Source organism: Chroicocephalus ridibundus, chromosome 1 (assembly GCF_963924245.1).
Source record: "Chroicocephalus ridibundus chromosome 1, bChrRid1.1, whole genome shotgun sequence".
Taxonomy (NCBI): domain Eukaryota; kingdom Metazoa; phylum Chordata; class Aves; order Charadriiformes; family Laridae; genus Chroicocephalus; species Chroicocephalus ridibundus.
Genome location: NC_086284.1, coordinates 24,954,539 through 24,975,495, shown reverse-complemented (window position 1 = coordinate 24,975,495; position 20,957 = coordinate 24,954,539). Strand labels below are relative to the sequence as shown.

Below are 20,957 nucleotides of genomic sequence, written 5' to 3'. Positions count from 1 at the left end.
GGCAGGCTGTTCCAGTGCCTGACCACTCTGTCAGTAAAGTAATTCCTCCTAATATCTAACCTAAACCTCCCCTGCCACAACTTCAGACCATTTCCTCTGGTCCTGTCATTATTCACCTGGGAGAAGAGGCCAACACCCACCTCTCTCCAACCTCCCTTCAGGCAGTTGTAGAGGGCAATGAGGTCTCCCCTCAGCCTCCTCTTCTCCAAGCTAAACATGCCCAGCTCCCTCAGCCTCTCCTCGTATGACCTGGTCTCCAGACCCCTCACCAGCCTGGTAGCTCTCCTCTGGACACGCTCCAGCACTTCAATGTCCCTCTTGTACAGAGGGGCCCAGAACTGAACACAGGACTCGAGGTGAGGCCTCACCAGTGCCGAGTACAGAGGCACCATCACTTCCCTGCTCCTGCTGGCCACGCTATTCCTGATACAAGCCAGAATGCTGTTGGCCCTCTTGGCCACCTGGGCACACTGCTGGCTCATGTTAAGCTGGCCTTCCACCAGCACCCCCAGGTCCTTTTCTGCCAGGCAGCTTTCCAGCCACTCTTCCCCAAGCCTGTAGCGTTGCTTGGGGTTGTTGTGACCAAAATGCAGGACCGGGCACAATGTTTTAATTCACTACGTAAAGGCCAAAAAACAATGGTTGTATTTTGTTTTAGTTTTATGAGGACAAGGTGGAGGGGAAAAAAAAAAAAAAGGCAAATGCTGATTGAAAAAAAAAAAAACACAATCATCTTAAGGCTGAAAATCTGAGAGACAGTATTTTTTAATTATGGCTCCCTCCAATATTTACAGATGAAGGCTCCATGGGAAAGGAGGGAATAAAGATGTTCTACGCAAAAGAGTCAGAGCTTCGTCTGTCCTCTCCTTCACTGTAATGCACTCAGCCACCCAACACTTGGGGAAGGATCCCATCTTCCCCACTAACTGGCAGTCAACCACATACCAAATTTCTGGAAATACTGCCAACTAAAATGCACTGAAGGAGGAATAGACTGCCCAAGCCTAGCAAAGTTGCAACTGCAAAACAGCATCAGAAATAGCCTATTACAGTAAGGTTCCATAATACCCATGTTACTACAATATCTGTACACCTAGAAATTAAATTTACTCTGCAAACTTGAGAAAGGCAAGAAGCAGCATCTCAATTATACAGTTGAGAAGCACAAAGCTACTTGATGATGCTGGCCAGCACACAAGGCCCGTAGAAGGACTGGAAATTGGACCTAGATCATACCAATACTCAGCAACAAATGCTTCAACCACAAGATGAGTTATGTTTCCTTCTCAGAAGCAAAACCCAGTTATTGCCTTAGGATCCACTCCACTTACCGTTGTGCTTTTTAAGACATCTGTAAGCCAACCACTCCTTCATTTAATTAAATGCATTCTTCTCCCCATTCCCTGTTTCAATATTTCTGCTGTTATAGCTGCTGCTCCTGGCTGAGCTGCTTCCAGGGCTGGAATCAGATTGGAAATGTGAAGAAACATAATCCAGAGGAAAGAAGTCAAAGCAGTTTATGGAATTACTGCCCTTACAGCTGATACCACGTAAGTGATAGTGAGAGTGCTCAATCTGCTTCAGTACAAAGGAAAAAAAAAACAAAAAACAAAAAACAACAGACAAGCAGTGATTCAAGCTAACCTCCCATTTCATACTGAAACAGGATAGAGGCGTTCAAAAGGCCACTTAAAACATTTAGTGGCTTGGTGAATAGCAAGCTAAACACAAGGGATTACCTAAAGTGTGGTAACTAGACCAAACAGATTAATAACTGCTTCCTACAAGAAATGGTGTCAATATTGTCATGGAAAGAGGATTTTAGTCATAGAATATCCTGAGTTGGAAGGGAGCCATGAGGATCATCAGGTCCAACTCCTGACTCCACACGGGGCAACCTAAAAGTTAAAACAGATACCCAGAGGCACTGTCCAAATGTTTCTCAAACCCCAAATGGCTTGGGGTCACAACCACTTCCCTTGGAAGCTTCTTCCAGTGCCTGATCACCGTCTCAGTGAAGAACTTTTTCCTAATATCCAATCTGAACTTGCCCTGGTGCAGCTTTAAGTCAATCCTCATGCCCCATCGCTGAACACCAGAGAGCAGAGATCAGCACCTCCCCTTCGTGAGTTCCCTCCCAACCCAAACTATTCTATAAGATACCCTGCCCACATTTTAGAGCCATCATCCAACCTTTTCCTCCTCTATAGGAGCCCTACTGACAGAGAGCTCTTTTCTTCACTTCAGGCAGCCTTCGAGTACTTAAGGGAGACCTACAGGGAAGATGGGGAGGAACTCTCTATAAGGGAGTGGAGCGGTAGGATGAGGGGTAACGGTTTCGAACTGAAAGAGGGGAGATTCAGATTAGATATTAGAAAGAAATTCTTTACCATCAGGATGATGGGACACTGGAGTAGGCTGCCCAGGGACATTGTGGATGCCCCATCCCTGGAAGCGTTCAAGGCCAGGCTGGATGGGGCTTTGAGCAACCTGGTCTAGTGGGAGGTGTCCCTGCCCATGGCAGGGGGTTGGAACTGGATGATCTTTAAGGTAGGTCCCTTCCAACCTGAAACATTCTATGATTCTTCTATTAGGACTGTTTACTAGTCATAGACAGATTCTAAAGATTGTTTTTTACTCTCAAAAGAGAGTCCAGTAGCAAAAAGAATGGGGACAGGGTAGTTGCTCTGCTCTCTTTCCTATCCACACCCCACAGACTTCCCAAAGCCCCCTCTCACTCTCAGGATAAAATATCTTATTCAAATACTGTGTTCTTATTTGAATACGAAAATTCTTCAGACAGGGCCCATAACATATGTCAACTATTTACACAAACCCTGACGACTGGATGCAGCTTCTCCACAGATCATGGGGAAGATGTGCCTAGCTAAGTAAATGCTAGCAGGCTTCAGATCAGGCAGCTGCCTGCAAAGATTCTCAGTGCTTTTTAATACATATATTATAAATATATAAGGAGCCATTAATACCTATTTATAAACTGGTTTAATGCATAGCTGAGGCAGAAAGAAGCTATGCGGCGGCAACCAGATGAACAGAGTTTAAGGGTGGACCATTTAATCCTATAAATATACAAACTGCACAAAAAAAGTGAGGAAGCTTTACAAGTTAACGTTTTATTTACAATAAAAGGTATATTACTGCAATGAGTATCCATAAAACATGCTTTAATTTTACTCATGAAGTTAGAGAGGAAAGGGCAACCATCTAGATCCTGATGATCACTGTATTCTCTTGTGAACTTAAAGAAAGCAATATGAGCTTAATTTCAACACCTATTTAAAAAAAAATCTGATTATTTCCCCATTCCGTTTCCACAATGGTTAGCCCTGAAGTTTGCCATGAGTTTGCTTCATAATATTTTGCATATTGGACCAAAATACTTTCAATATTAATCTGTCATTAAATTGTTTTGAACAAAAGTTTCCTAAACGTTCATGCTTAACACCAGCAAGCAGATTTTAAACCTAAACATGCTGAAGTAAAAACAATGGAAACAAAATCCTAAAATGCTGATGTCCAGAGTGTTTTTGTTGTTCTTTAAAAAACAGAAACAAAAAAGGATGCAGCATTCTGAAGTGAGCTTACTGTAAACTTGCTGTTATTCTGGTGATAAAATATTCTCCTGTGAAAGGCAATTATTAGTTTAAATCCCATTGAATTCATGAGATCCCACAATCTAAGAGGAATAGATTTCTTGACTACGGCTGTAACCAGCTGGCTGCTGAGCAAGAAGAGGATTGTTATTGCCACCTCTGTGATGAGGCTTCAGGAGACAAAACTGCAGTTGTTGGCACCCTGCCTGAGGCTATTTGAGAATCACATCAATTTGAGCAAAACTTGTGCAACTGCACTGCAGACCAGAGTTTGTGTGTACTGATAGAGTAACACAAGGTACAAACACATTGACTCCAATTCTCAAAGAATGTCTTTTATAGTTATCTGTGATTACATGGATCTTCCATACACCCCACCAAATTATGTAACAAACCCATCAATACCTGCATTGCTCTTAACTACACTTTAAAATAGTAATCTACAGAGACCACAAGCTGCATTTATGGAAAAAAAAAATCAAGCCATTAGAGACTAATCTACACACAGTTCAAGAAGAAATTTTACTACATCAGTTAAATTTAGAAACTGATTTAGTTAATCATTGCACAGGCAACCAAGACTTAAATCTCCTCTTCAAGCAGATCCCTATGCACTAGCTGCATAATTCAGAAGGGAAGTTACTATGATGCCAATCACAGAAAAAGTTCAGAGAACAAGCCAACGACTGGATTTATGTGTAGTATTGAAGTAGTACTGAATTTCCCACAGTCTCAGACAGTAATAATGAAGAAGATTTCTGTACGCGTTCCTATCACTATCTTGGAAAACATGATGAGCGTGCTAAGGCGCTCACTGCACAGATGCCAGTTTTACCAAATTATTCCTCCTTGTGTATTAACATCAAACCTATTTTGCCAGGCTACAATTTAAAAATATAAAGTGAGTAAATGCACAACGAATAGAGTTTAACCCAAGACAGGCCCAAGTGTTGAGCCCAAATATTCAGCCTCTTCTGATATCAAAACCAGACAGAAAACAAGAAAAGCTCATGGTAAACACATGGATCTCTTAAGATGAGAATCTGTGATCAGACTTAAGTCAGTCTCTCCCAAAATCAGGTCCACCCTCTTTCGGCTTTATCATTTGTAATGCAAGGATTCTGGGATACTTTCTCTCTCCTCTCTCATAGGCCTTTTTTCTCCCCAGGAGACCATTTGGGAAACATCCTACCTTTCCCCCATCCACTGCTATGTAATTAGCAATCTTCAGCTTTTGGCTTGCTGAGCAGTTCAAAAACCTTCTGCCACCCTCCAGAAGACTATTTCTCTCTCCTATCCAACCTACCTTTTGCACTCACTCTCTCGTATTCTGAAAAGTTGCTTTCCTTCAGGGAAAATGCAAACTGTAGTCTTTTGAAAAAAATCTGGAGGAAACTTTTCTTAATAGCTTGCTTTAAATCAAGAATTTAAATTACTACATCATTCTATAATTTGCCAGCCACTAAGTATATAGGCTATGTGACTGAAGAGTCAGATAGAGCAGGGAAAAGTCCTTGCAAATAAATTTGGCTTAACCCCAACTAAAAATATCTAAGTTGCTTTCACAATAGAAGTATTTCTAAAGACTAGAACAGTCTTATCCACATAGCAATCACAAACATAATTTTAACATCTTTCTTCAAAACATTAAGTGAATACATAACATCTTTATAGGCCGAACTATAAATACGTATTCCTTGTCTTCATATACAAGCAATTCCTAAAGGAGTTCTTCAGCTGGTCGAGTGAATTGACATTTGGGGCTGGTAAACATCAGGGTCCTTCCTGAAGCCCCACATTTGGTACTGCCTTCCTGACTACACACCCTAACTCTCTTTGTGGGAAACACTTCTGTAGTGGAGTGTTGTAGGATTACAAAGGAAGTTTAGAAAAGCCAGTGTATGTTATTTAACACAGGATGGCATGTTAAGTAATTGGCAGCTTTCACAAACATCTAATAGCTGTATTTTATTTTGAGTAACTTGACAACTTTTGGGGGCATTTATATTAGCAAAACACACTAGGAAATCCAGAGAAGCAAAAAAAGATAAGGCACAATTATAGTTCAAGTGACAAAATTAATGACTTGGTTTAAAATGAAAATGCCTTACTATGCATGCAAAACAGGCAAATTAAGCCATTTAAGTTTTTAATTATGAATTGGAAGTGAAATTTAAAAAGAAAATATTACGGTTTTGTAGAAATCAATCATTATTTTAAATACAAGCTTGTCATTTTATTGACCAGGTAGTTTCCAAATTGTATATCCTATTAGAAAGTTTGTGATATATAAACGATTAGTGTTCAACCAAAATTAGAATTTTTTATGTTTACTAAATTTGGGTTTTAATTTTAAAAAAAATCACAAGCTGATTATTTTCAATTATGTTCAGCATTCTGTCTTTAAATACCCTTCAACAACATTAAAATCCAGACTAATAAACACTAGATACATTTCAATTAAACTCTACACGAAAGTTGCGCTTAACCTGCACAAAGACATAGAAAATATGCGATAATACTACACTGAGTATGAACAGTAAATATCTCAAAATAATTTTTGAAATTTTATGAATAAATACAACCTAGATAAAAGATTCCTAAACGTAGGTTCTTATTCCTGTAACAACTAATCTCTACAATGAATAAAAGCAAGCAATGATGTTTCCATGCAGCATGAAAGCAACTGAAATATAACAACTGTTGTGCTATAATAATTGTTAAGCTTATAATATTAAAAAAAAAAGGAACACTGGAAGTTACAACATGACAGCAGTGACTTTTTTAATCCCAAGAGCAGGATAAGAGGTCTGTCAAGCCAGCTACTAGAGAGACGATATGTCTGGGGGCCAGATACTGGAGAGATCGGGGTCAGAGTCAGCTGTTGGAGTGACCACAGGCATGAATTAGCTACTGGAGACACCTTTGCACATACCTTTATTTGTACGCACACCTGTGTGACAACAGGACACCTGAGGCACTAAATACATATATTAAGAGGAATATATCTCACTGTTTCATTAAATAATAAGAATATGCTAATCCAAGCATATTTTCAGTCTTTCATATGTCCATTTTGTTTACCAAACTGTTTGCAGACCATTTATTTTCCCTGACACACTCCTCCGCCTTTGAAATTTATAGCAAGTGATCTTTTTTCAAAAAACTTCAGTATATAACCATCAAGTTACCTTACCATGTAATAGGAATAGTGGAAGAGGCAGACAGGGGAAAGAAGGGATTTTCTTTCATCCTTCTCCTTCCAAGGCTGTTGCCATACCTTTCACATTTCTGTGTGCACCATATTGCTTCCTCATCCCTTCATCCCTCACAATAAAGTTTCTTACTTGACACTGTGAATGCACGCATACATAGTGGAGTTTTCAGAACTCCTTTGAGTTTTTCCTAATTTAGGGTGCAATATCTTTCACAACATATACACTGATAAGCATCTTGAATATCATCAAGCATATGATCAGAACTCAAAATTAAAATAAGCATATGTGAATTTCAGCTGAACAGATGAAGTGTGCCAAAGAATCATAGCCAGGGTCAGCTTTAGGACATAGGCAAAGCCAACAACAGTATCCTAAAGCATTGCTGCATACTTTGCTTTTTTCAGAGACCTTGAAGCAAGACTGGCTGTGGTTTCTGGCAAAGGCAGCACTGTGATGTGCAATGCACGAAGAAAGCAGTCTCTCCTCTGAGTAGCTAATATTACTTTTAACCTACTCATGCTCTCAGAAGGAAGAACAACAAACCTGCTCTCCAGCTTCTTCCCCTGCTCAAAAGGTTTCTCTTTCCCACTGCAGCAGCAGACAAGCTGCAGCCCCCTAAAAAAAAAAAAAGTATCAGCTTTACTTAAATTCTAACAAAATTGTCTGCACTTTGACAGTAATCCTTCATTAGCACCACCCAGCGTAGCCCACATCTTACATCACACAGTGAAGGAAATGCAACACAGTTGTTTTCATACTCTTCCACCAACAAAACAGATATTCCTTGTCTAGAAGTCTGTGGTGTGCATGTCGCAGCTGAGACAGATTGGGGAGAAGGGAGATTTTTCCCCACAAAGCTAGTTTAATATCAATAAATATAAATCTTTTATTATCCGTTGCACTTTGAGGCAGTCAAACATTTAACCTCAGCAGATTTAGTTTAAATCTCTAAAACGACACATCAGCAAAGTACAGATTATACAGGGTAAAAGTAATTAACAGATGCAAATTTAGAAATCCAATATCTCATGAACATCCACAAATAAAGTAAATTTACTTCTGTTTCCTACACAATAAGATTAGTGTTTAAATTATGCTAGTCTCCTGGACCAGAAGTGCTTTTGACATTTGTTTCAGGGCCTAATAGAGCATAACTTCAACATCACAAAACTATAAACCTCCTTCATAACGCTAACTCAAAACCTCCTGGACAGTTTCCAGACTTCATCACTGGTCTTCAGTTTAAGGACTTACCACAGTTTTCAAAGCTATTTGCAACAGATTCACACAAATGCAAAGTGACAAGGTATGTTCAGTAAGAGTTCCCTTGAACAACTTACCATTTAAAAAAAGGGAGTAGAGAACATCCTTTCTGTTTACACGTTTGAGAAGACAGCTGTTCTATAACTTGTTAACACACTCAGGTGGCTTTATCTGCAAACAAAGACAAACTGAAATTTAGCTTTTCAGTAACCAAATAATTAGAGATACACATTAAAAAAAAATCAGTTTCAGTGATTGGTTAAAAAAAAACTTACTAAAACAAGCATGAGTAGAATCTAGAAATAGTTTTAACTGGTTTGAGCTAAACATTATTTCATATTACAGTTTAAATTTTTTCAAGGTAAGAAAATAGCTTCTGCTATTTTATAATCAATGCCTTTTTTTTTTTAACAGGGAACATCGGCAGAGAAGGTAACACCCACTTAAAGACTGTGAGGACAGAAAAATACAAGGTAACAGCCTATAGTACAGGATAATAAAACACCAGATTTGAGTCCCTCTGATATACTTCACAGTAAATTAAATATTACTAAACACAAACCCACTAAAACAAAACAAACACACTAAAAAAAAAGCAATGAGAATCTCTTGCAAAAATTAAGTATCAAGATGTTTCCATGAAAATATTACAGATCCTAGCATCAAGAGATTACTCTGATTTATAGATTACTTATTCCCATCCCTGGAAGTGTTCAAGGCCAGGCTGGATGGGGCTTTGAGCAGCCTGGTCTAGTGGAAGGTGTCCCTGCCCGGGGCAGGGGGTTGGAACTAGATGATCTTTAAGGGCCCTTCCAACCCAAACCATTCCATCATTGAGTCATAACCTAAGTTTTTATAAAGTAAGATTTTTATGGTTAAGACATAGCTACCCTTTCTGCAAGAACTGTACAAAGAAGATCTCTAAACTAGAAAATTTGATTATAAGAGACTAATCTTACCGTCATATTTGTAAAGACTGCTGCTATACATTCCTTGTTGGAACTTGATTAGACATTGTAGACAAAAATTTCAAGAAGAAAAAAAACCTTCTATTTCAAGGACACTTATGTAAAATGTGATTTATAGCAAAGCATCTAGAAGAACAAGACACTGATGAAGTCACTGTGCACAGATTTCTCAAAGGCAAGACATCAGTGTCCTAGACAACACCTCTTGTTCACTAGCACCACTTCACCACTCTAAGTTTCCTTCATCCTCCCTCAAAATATTCAAAGTTCAACATCTTGCAGCAGCCACCTATTCCAAACATAATATTGCCTGCCCTTTAGTTAGCTTGCTACCAAGATCTACAAGTTGGCCACAGCCTTGGTCCTCACTTAAGTGTTCATATGCTTACAAAAGGACCTGTTCTCAAGTTATACATTATAAAAGGCTCAGGTACATATAGTTCATTCACACTCTGAGGTCTTCCTATCTTATCACCAGGATAGGTGTGGCATATGGGGAGGAAGGTGCCTTCCAAATGCAGCTTCGCAATCCTGACTAAAATTATGTCAGTCAGGACCCTGTCAACCTAAGTGATTTGAACCAACAGTGATTTATTCAAGTATACCTGTGGTTCAAGAAACAGTAAATCTGTTTTAGAGCAATTAGCCCTAGATTGGAAAACACTATAAAATAGATGTCAGAGAGCACTAGCCTAGTACAAGGTGACTGGAACTTTATATAGAACTCAAATCCTCTAGTACTAACAGGGTGGCTGAGGACATATCTGCACATGTGCATTAGCCACGGCAGCAAAGGCACGTTACGAAGCTCTCAGTTCCCCACACTGGGTACTCGTTCCTGTCCGCACACTGTGGTTCACTGCTTCCATCAGTTACATCAACACATCTGTAGTGCTGCACTACATAAACAGGATCACAGAATCCATCCTGTGATGAAAGAAGTCTCCACTCAGGCCAGCAATATGCATGACCTATACAGGAACGGGAAGGAAGCTGGGAATTACCATGTGAACTGCGAGGATGAGACTCTTGCACAGTTTTCACGGTGAACTGAGGTCAACTATCCCGACATATATTCCAGGGGTTAGTATAAATCCTTATGTGGTTAAATAAAGACATCAAGATATGGCCAATGTCCAGTAGTTTCATATCTTTTTTAAATCAGATTTTTCTGTTTTTGTGGTTTGGGTTTTTTGTTGTTGGTTTTTGGGGTTTTTTGTTGTTGTTGTTTGTTTTGTTTTTGTTTTTTAAGAGTAAAATACTAAGAAAAGGACCCAGGATAAGCCAGAGAAGAAATACTGGACTCTCTCACTACATGTTCCACATTTAAGATACACAGTTACAATGAAAAAAACATTGCAGATGCATGCAACATAAGATACAGAAAGGAAAATAATTTCAGTACACCATTAACTTTCCAGCAATATCTATCTACTGGCATAACTGTAAATATACACACTCCCTTTTGAATGGATTCTCTCTTTCCCATAAAATCTTCCAGAGGAAAGAAATCCCAACAAAAGCCATTATAAAAAGATTCTTACTCATTACTAAGTACATCACTGACTCCTCTGCTAAGTGCCCCATTTGATTCATATTCACTGACTAAATTACAGAAAGTACTGAACAGTTTCAACAGGGTAAGATTTTAGAGATGCAGAATGTATATGCTGACTTTTAGTTAGAAACATATATCCAGCTGAATTTTGTTTAAAATCAATGATTTAAAACTTTCTAAGCAGGACTCCTAGAAATTAGGAGACTGTACGCAAGCAATTTGAAGAACAAGCTATATGGCACTCAGAGGATTACTTCAGAAATCCACAAGGGAAAAAAAAAAAAAAAAACCAAACATAAAGGATTTAATGCAAGACGTAACTTTTATACAGATTGAGGATTAAAAGTATCCAAATAGTAGGTCATCATCAAAATGGTGAAAAAAAAAAAGGATTTTATTTTAAAGTCTGCTTCTGGGGTGGGGGGAGGGGTTTTAAATCATAAGTTTCATATATGGAGATCCAAAGCTTACTACTGTAGTTTGAATTACAAAGTAACTGTTTTATCAATGCATACACACAAAAAAGGACGTGGTTTAAATCTCCCATACTGATTTGCCTTGGTAACTTCCTGCGTGTACTCAATCTTAAACGCATGAAACTAAAATCTTGGAAACTACTGTAACTCTACAGCAGACATTTGGAAAACCCAGACAGGTTCTGGAGTCTTCAAAGAGCAAAACTACACATCAATTAGTGGTTACAACCCACTCCGTACTTCTACAGTAGGATGGAGGAGCTTTTCTGTAAGAGACCCAAACAATCATTTACTTGGAACCAACAGCCCTCTCGGTGTCCCACCCTAAGCAACTTTCATGAGATTGTTAAAGACAACTAGAAAGTTTCTTATCTTTAAGCTAGGCTTGATCCAGATCCTAGTATTAAACTTGGGCATGTAACAGGAGCAGCATAAAGGAAGACACAGCAGCTCATGTTTTCCAAGTGGTCTGTACCTTAAGATTCAATTGCTGTTGTCTAGCCCAAACTCTGAGTCTCCACAGATATCCAGAAATGTGGACTTACTTACAACATACACTGTCCTTGGAGTGCAGGGAGAAATCTGCCCTCTGCCAAGCCCTCAAGAGACAATTTCCTACTCTGTGTCTTTCTGAGAACTGCTTTGATTGTCAGACTTGGTCACAGCACCCAGTGTGTCCTCCGCCACCGATTCCTTCCAAACAAGTTTAAGCTCTTGGATTTTTTTCTTTAAAGCACGGGCAGACAACAAAGTAGAAATATCCAACCTGTTGTGGAGTACCTGATATCTCTCTTATTCATTTTATCTCACTTCGATTATGGTACGAATATTCACTGCTTGACCGAGTACAGCAGTCCTTCAGTACTGCATAGAGCAGATATATCTTAACTAGAGTCTGGCAAAATCCTAAATATCTTGTGGAATTTATCTGAAGCTGTACACTTGATCTTCAGAGATTTTGCAGTCTACAAAAGACAGCCCATCAAGCCTATGAGCCAGCCTGTAACAGCACTGGTTTATCAGACATTCTTGTCAGATAAGCAACATGCCAGCATTGACCAGCCCCAACATCTCACCTCTTAGGTACATCATTAGCAAGAGGCTTGTAAAGGACAACCCTCTCCCTTAATGGTCAGCAATGATTCTTTACTGCAAATGAAGTCAAGTGTAAATATAAGGCTGTACAACAAATGACTAGTACAACGGGCAGGAAGTACCTCTTTCACTCTCTCACCTTCCATCTAAAAAGAAAAAATTCTTCAATTACCAACAAAGAAATAAGTCTAATACTCCGAGAAGGAGCAAATTTCATCTGGGATGTCAATATTAAAATGTTTTCAAACACTTGAAAAGGTTTGTTGGCAGCATTTACTGTCCCTAAATCTTCACAGGTAACAATCCTAATCTCATAGTACAAATCTTCTGTACTATCAGCCTGCTCCTTCTCCCAGTATAACCCCACACTCTTCTCCAGAAGTTTGGTGTACACATCTTTACAAAAAGGCAAAGAGCTCCCTCCTACCTCCACTCCCAGTGACCAGAGGTGTCCCCCTAATGCTTTACTTAATGGAATGCTGCTGGCTTTACATCCAACTGGAGATCCACTTGAGTAACAATACTAAAAATGGACCTTCCTCACCAGGCACAGCCTCTGTAATTTCAGTTATTGCTCATACAGCCGGGGGGACATTATATAGCACTGTTTGTCAGTTAACAAGATTTAAGAACATGCTTCTTAAAATAAAAAGGTCCCTTAAATTCTGCTTTCTGGAGCATTCAACCTCATTTCTCGTGGTTAGCAGATACTGCTACAAAGCATGAACATCTAGAGAGAGGCTTTGCATAAATACGTACCCCAGACAGAAAGAAAACCTGTAGCCTCAATAAAGGGATTAGTCCAAGGCTAGATGGGAAAGACAGAGGTACAGGCTTTCAAAGTTAAATGCTTCATTTAAAAAAAAGGTGGATACGATGACATGAGCAACACAAAAACACTGTCAGATAGCTAACAGTCAACATTCAAAGCAAACAGCAGACTTCACCCTGTGCTGGACAAAACTTACTATTTTCTTCAGCTCAGACTTTCCCATTAAGTAGTAGAGGGTCATGCAGTTCATACCTTACTGCTTCATAACATTAAAGAGAAGTGGCAGAATAACAGAAGCATGAATCAGCACAGGATACAGAACCCCACTGAAAAGTGTTAGAAATATTACTTGTACGTATATATATATACACCACTAAAATGAGACACCTAACTACTAAAATTGATAAATGAAATTTAGCAGGCTTCAGAATGCCTAAAGAAAAAAAAGGCAAATTAAACAGAACTGATGTAAATTTTAAAAAGGGAAAAAATATATCACATCTATAAAGAGGTGCAACAGGAAAGGAGGCAGCAGCAAGGTCATACTTAACGGTATCTTGCTCAGCACTGCCATAGCTGACAGCCAGCTTCAATTCCATGGAATCGGAATTATGCAGATGGTCACAGGCTGGATCAGGAAAGCAGCTGCTCTCCCTAGCACACCCCATCCAAGGGCAAGACACATTTTTACATCTGGATCTAGCTGAAAGTAACCACTTGCATCACTCTATAATTCCCCTACAGTTTGGAAATGAAAGAGAAATGGAAAAAGACAAGAGCATTCAGATTCACTGTTTGGAGAATAGGAAGCACATCCTTCACCCTAGTAGACAGAATGATGCTTTGTGGTACAGGCTCATGGAAAAACCTCACCTTTCCTGTAATTATGTTCTCCTCAGAGGCCACATCCTTCATTCAAAAACCCATCTGAGATACAAAGCTTGCTTCCTTTGTAAACTGCTCTGTGACCCTTTAAAAGGCTTTTTTATGTTAATAGAAAGAGGAGGTCTAAAGAAAACATTAGACAAATACTTGGTGAAGATGGTCACCTGATTAATATGGATGAATAAAAAGCAAATGCATTCAATGCCTTTTTTTTTTTTTTGCCTCAGTCTTAATACTGATAGACCTTGGGCTGCCCAGTCCCCCAGGTCAGAAGGCCACAAGGGTGGGAACAGTGACTTTCCCTTTGCGGCCAAGAAAATTGTAAGGGACTAGATGTATCAGCTGAATGTTCACAAGTCCATGGGGCCTGATGGGATTCAAACCAGAGTAACGAAGGAGCTAGAGGATGTTACAGAACTCCTCTCCATCATCTACCAAAGGTCTTGGGAGTCTGGGGAGGTCCCTGCTGGCTGGAAGCTAGCCAATGTTATTCAAATTTAAAGGAAGGGCATGAGGGAAGACCCAGGGAACTACAGAACTGCAAGTCTAAGCTCAGTTCCTGGAAAAAGCATGGAGAAGATTATACTGGGTACTATTGAAATGCATGTAAAGAACAATGCAAGTATCAGGCACAGTCAACATGGGTTCACTAAGGAAGAGTCCTGTTTAATTAATTTGATATCCTTCTATGACAAGGTCACCCACCTAGTGGATGAGAGGAATCATAGAATAGTTTGGGTTGGAAAGGACCTTTAAAGATCATCTACTCCACTCCACCTGCAATGAACAAGGACGCATTCAACTAGATCAGGTTACTCAGAGCCCCATCCAACCTGACCTTGAATGTTTCCAGGGATGGGGCATCTACCACCTCTCTGAGCAACCTGTACCAGCATTTCACCACCCTCATTGTAAAAAATTTCTTCCTTGTATCTAATCCAAATCTGCCCTCTTTTAGTTTAAAACCATTATTCCTTGTCCTATCACAAGAGGCCCTGCTAAAAACCATCCAGACCACTACCCTCTGGATGCAACCAGCCAACTAATTCCTCATCCACCGAACAGTCCACCCATCAAATCCATCTGTCTTCAATTTGGAGAGAAGGATGTTTTAGGGGACCATGTCAAAGGCCTTACAGAAGTCCAGATAGACAACGTCCATATCTCTTCCCTTGTCCACTGATCTAGTCACTCCATCATAAAAGGCCACTAGGTTGGTCAGGCAGGACTTGCCCCTGGTGAAGCCATGCTGGCTGTCTTGAATCACCTCCCTGTCCTGCATGTGCCTTAGCATGGCTTCTAGGAGGATCTGTTCCATGATCTTCCCAGACACAGAGGTGAGGCTGACAGGTCAGTAGGTCCCAGGGTCCTCCTTTCTCCCCTTTCTAAACAAGGGATGTGTTTTTTCTGGATTTTATAAGGCTTTTGATACTGTCCCTCACTGCATCCTTCCGGAAAAGTTGTCCAACTGTGGGATGAGCGGGTTCACAGTGCGCTGGGTGAAGAACTGGCTGAAGGGCAGAGCTCCAAGGGCTGTAGCAAATGGGGCTACATCTGGCTGGTGACCAGCCATCAGTGGTGGTGTTCTTATTCAATTCTAGGGCCAGTTCTGTTCAATATGTTTATCAACAATCTGGATGCAGGAACTGAATGCACCATTAGCAAGTTTACTGATGATACCAAACTGGGAGGTGCTGTTGACTCTCTCAAGGGACAAGAGGCCTTGCAGAGGGATCCAGATGGACTGGAGCATAGGGCTATAATTAATGAGATGAAATGCAACAAGGCCAAATTCCAGATCCTGCAGCCTAGGACAGAGTAATGCCAGGCACAAGTATAAACTGGAGAGGAGTGGCTGGAGAACAGCCCTGCAGAAAGGGATCTGGGGGTGCTGGTCGGCAGCAGCTCAATAGGAGTGAGCAGTGAGCCCTGGCAGCCAAGAGGGCAAACCTCATCTTGGGGTGCATCAAACACAGTACAACCAGCCCATCAAAAGCAGCAGTTCAGTTCGAGTACTGTGTGCAGTTCTGGGCCTCACATTTAAGAACAACATTAAGGTCCTCACATTGTCTAGTTTGCAGAAAAGGAGGCTACCTCATTGCTCTCCACAGCTTCCTGAGGTGGGGAAGTGGAGCGGGAGGTGCTGATCTCTTCTTCTCCCTGGTATCCAGTGACAGGATGCATGGGAATGGTTCAAAGCTGCACCAAGGGAGGTTTACATTTGACATTAGGAAACATTTCTTTACCAAGAGGATAGTCAAACACTGGAACAGGCTTCCTAGAGAGGGTGTCAATGCCCTGAGCCTGTCAGTGTTTAAGAGGCATTTGGACATCGCCCTTAATAACATGCTTTAACTTTTGGTCAGCCCTGAATTGGTCTGGCAGTTGGACTGGACAATCGCTGTAGGTCTCTTCTAACTGAAATATTCTATTCTTATGAACCGTTCTCTCTCATATGTACATACTTAGGTATGCATGTAGATATATATATTATTGTAGTTTAGTTCTCACGATTTATAAAGCCTTTTTATATCTAGAAATATAGAGAGAGACATATCTATTGATACACATCTCTCTATACACATAAAACCTTTACAAAGGTTCAGTAGGACACAGACTGGAAGATATTTATGAAAAATATGGGGTTTCCCCCGATTTGAAAGTCTCAAAAAGCATTTAAATTGTTTTTAGACAGATGTAGGTATCACACAGATTAATGATTAAAAGCCACCATTTATAAAATTAAAACTCAATGGAATTAATGGTTAGTGACTCCTTACAGTTCATCTATAGGGTTCAGTTAAGGACATCACTATGTAAAGAAATAAGGAGGATGAGAAAGGAGGGAGAAAAATGAAAGCATTAACAGGTGAAACTTAGGTATTTAATTATTCCATTTTACACCCTAGCTGGAGAGCTATTCTTGAAAGAGATTAGCATACTCTAGTATTAACTACACAGTTCAAGTTTATCCTGATTTCTCAAGGGTTCCCCCCCCACCCCGTACTGTTCTTAAAGGGCCAGACAAGACAGGCAGTTGTGTTTGTTTCTTTTGGGTCTTTTTTATTAACATTTTTACTTATAAGCCAGTTAAATTTAAGCAGTTTTGCATGGATCTGTGGCCTCAAATCTCATTCAATGTAGAGGAGCTTAGCAGTTTAGGAAGATCAAACAAATCACAGAAATCCAGAAGTATGTGAAATAAAGTCCACTTTTCCCTTTGAAAAGAAGGTTGAAGTGGCTTAAAGCCATCATGCCTGCTGTTACCATGAGATTTTTATGGCTTTAATTAAGATTTGTTTACATAAAAGAGAATTTTAAAACTACTTCTACTTCACACTGCTTAATATGGGTAAGGAAAAGTATGAACTTCATTATCCTAATCACATAACCCATCCAGGTTATCTACTGCTTTACCATAAGACTCAACACCAAGCAGTTGATACTAACTCAAGAGATCAGATTTGTCTGTTCCCACTAAATATTTTCATAAATTCAATAAATCCTATTCCTCACATTACTTCCGCATCATTTTGACAGCCATGTTTAGTATTTTCTGTTGCTGTTGTTGGCATGGGGGAGGCAGGCAGCTGCCACAAATGCAGCATCTTACAAAACTAATTTCCATGGAGAGATTTTGAAACAATGAAAAAAATCTTGATCTGATAACCAAGTCTAAGAAAACGTAAATTTCTTAATACATATAATACTGCATGTATATATATACATCCCAGATCCCTCTTAACAGTTCATAATAATATGATTGCAGGTATGCCATCCTGTTCTCTCTCAGTTTCTTGCCTGTGTCCCTTCCTCAGTCTTCCAACAACCACAAATTACCCATTTCAACTACATTTTCAAGTCACACTCCCCTTGCCTTCCTCTCTTGAAGATTTTGAAAACAACAAATAATGTTGTTTTCAACTTTGGAAAAAACCCTAAACCTTAAGTGTTTTAAAACAGTGGTAACTGGTTACTGAAAGGCATAGGCTGCCAAGAAATCCACAGCAGTTTGTTTTGTTTTGTTTTTTTTTTAACTTGAAGAGCAAAAGCTATTCTCTTTAACACTATGTAGACAGGAGTGGAGGCACGGAATGTATCCCAGGAAAGGAAGCATGCCATGTCCCAAGGCAATACCATGACTACCCAAGGAACAGCTGACAGTTCCAAAGCAAACATGTGGTTTACGCTCAGGAATGGAAGCAACCAGATATTTTGGGTTTTACTGACCACTCTGAGATAGGAAGAGAAAGAGAAGGGACAGCAGGGAACCTGGCAGAGCTTCAAATCCACCTCTTCCCACCTCCATACAGGAAAGCAGAAACCACACAATGCTTTGGGGCTCCAGCTCCACTTCCCAGAGGACAGGGCCAGGGTAAGACAGCTGTGACACATTGCTTCCTCTTTCCCTCTTTGTTTAACATCTGTTTGATGCTGGCAGAACAACAGTAGAGGAACAAACTATTACCAAAAAGGAAGGTTCAGTTAAAAGTTTGAGAATTACTGATATTCAGTGTGTTAAGCTTTTGCTCAAAGAATCATGCACGTGCATTGCAGATGTGTGGAAGCTAGCAAGTAAAGCCACATCAGATTGAGAACTTGATGCCTTATCTTTACTCTCATCCTTACAACCACAAGTGACCTTCGTTTGAAATGCTCATGTAGTTCTTCATAGGTGACCTCTACGACCAACACGTGGTGAGGTGGTATACGCACCACAATCATCTGAACTGACCTCTCATGTTATTACAGGTTACTAAATTCCTGACAAATTCTGTCTCGAGTACAATGAACTTAAACAGATCATCCAAAGCAACATGGAACCTTGTTTCTTTTGGGGTCTGGGGTTTTATTTTGTTGTTGTTATTTGGAGGTTTGGATTTTCATGTTTGGGTTGTTTTTTTTCCTCCAAAGGCTCCTTTATGAGGAACTACTTAAAAGTATCACCTGATCCCACATGTTATATTTTTTATTTCAGCTCAGCACAGCACAAATGCGTACTGGCTTTCTTATTTTAGCAACTCATTGCAGATTACCATGGGAATCATGCCTCTTTTTATTTAAAAAAAAAAAAAAAAAAGAGATTATTGCCCCCAACACTTAAGATCCTACATTTTCACAACTTACTGGCTGCAGAAATAGTGGCATTTTCTATTAACTAGAAGCATAAACTGGCATTTCCATAAACTACTGGCAACATGCTTCCTGTCTCACCAATTTTACTCCTGCCATGCAGGTATATTTTAGAAAAATCAACACATTTCCAACCAAGTTTCATGAATGATTGTCTCTCCTCTTTTGACACACATGGAAGATCCAAGCTCAGATCTCTGGATCATAGATACTCAATAAATTTCAACTTTGTTGGGACATTTAGACCAATGGAAATGTAAAAATGGCATTTAAATATGGCTAAGTTTCACTAGTCAACTAACTATATCCCTGACGCCTTTTTTTTTTTCCCCTCCTCTTTTTGAAGTCAAGACTTCCAGAAAGTGAGATTTAGCCATGCTGCTGACATATACAGAAGAAAACCAAAGGGAACAAACCCTTCCACCCACCTCATTTTCAAGCATGACAACAGTACAGAGATGCCCTGCCCTTGAGACAGGCTTTTCTTTAGGAGTAGCCTGTTATCAGGTTAACATGTAAATAATTAAATGTTCTGGACCAAAACTACTACTTTAAAAGGGAATCTCGCAACTTTAAAGTGGACAACTTAAGACATTATTAGCACAAGCCCACATTCAAGTGCTTAAAAAATAAACAACTAAACAACCATCAGGACCAAGTAGGCAGTCATGGGGAGAGGACATTTTCCCCAATAAAATGTCACCGTAACAATAACTTGTATCCACTCAATGATCTTTGTCCTCACACAGCCGACTGAAAGACTGAAGTTTAAGATTTTCCAACTAGGATCAAGACAGCTTTCTAGACATAATTTTACTGCTACAAAAATAGTGATGTCCTCCCATAAACATAAAGCAAAACAAACGGAAGTAGCAGAAAAAGTCCAACCATGCACCAGCACTGATCCTCCACTGGTAATGTTTTTCTGCATTTTTCAGGTAAATAGATTACTAGTTTTGTGCAAAAAATACATTAGTTTGGATTGTGCAATTAAGTGGAATTTTAATCTCAAAACCCCTTTTCCATTAGACTCCCTGCATCTGATCACCTCAGGTCAGTCACTGTTCTGCTTTTATTCAAGTAATTAACAACTATTAATGGACAATAGCATTTGAGTAATAACAAAAAGTACAGTAACACATAAAATTTTGGACAAATCAACAGGATTTCAGGTATTAGCAGAATTCTCCCTTCCCCTACCAGCTTCTTGCTCTTTTGAAATGTGAACTTGCCTGAAGGAGAATTAGGACTTGTACTTGAGAAATTTAAATGCAAACAGACTATTACACAGAGTGATACTGCAATGGGCAGTATCTGTGGCAATGGGAACCCACACAATACCTATTCCCACAAATACAAGATCTCTCCTCCCTAGCACAAGCTTCCTTTCCCTTTAGAGGAATTGTGGCACTTTTTTTTAAACCAAGCCCAGTAAAGTAAGGCATCGCTAACTAGGCCTAATCTAAGGCTAAACTTTCCAAGTTCTTGTACAGTTACAGTACAGATGATAAATATTTCTCTACTACATTCTGGTTTTTTTATTAAATAGTAAACAGACATATGAGAAAAATTTTTAACATTAAATCCATCTTGTACCAGATGCACTTCTGAAGAAATAAAATGCAAAATAAAAGGGATTAGCCAGAATTCAAACAAAAGCATATCAGAACACACAAGATGCCCCTTTGCAACTTACCTTCTTTGCCATCTCTTTCTGCAAAACAGGGGAACATTAATTTAATGGCTGTAAGTGATATTATGCTATCAACAGTAAATAATTTTCATCCCCAAGCACAACCAGCTCTAAAGCAATTTATCTGTGCGTTAGGAACAAAAGGCATTAAAAATAAAGAGTAGGTGAAAACCATTACTAGATCAGTTGAGTGATTTATAAAGCCTCTTCTTGGCTACCAAGAATCTATCTAGCAAAGACTACTCATTAATATGGAAGAGAACTTCACTTTCTCCTAAGCCT

The 20,957-nt window shown here is 39.5% G+C and overlaps 1 protein-coding gene across 5 annotated transcripts in view; it reads right to left on the bottom strand.

The window, feature by feature from the left end:
• WASF3 (WASP family member 3) overlaps positions 1 to 20,957 on the bottom strand; it is a 76,797-nt gene that overhangs the window by 43,690 nt on the left and 12,150 nt on the right. For 4 of the 5 annotated variants that reach the window (XM_063331621.1, XM_063331665.1, XM_063331654.1 and 1 more), the window contains exons 2-3: positions 8,173 to 8,266; positions 7,376 to 7,447 (exon numbers count right to left, since the gene is read on the bottom strand). The gene's annotated coding sequence lies outside the window, so the exon portion shown is untranslated. The remainder of the gene's footprint in view (positions 1 to 7,375; positions 7,448 to 8,172; positions 8,267 to 20,957) is intronic. The other variant, XM_063331637.1, reaches the window with a different exon arrangement.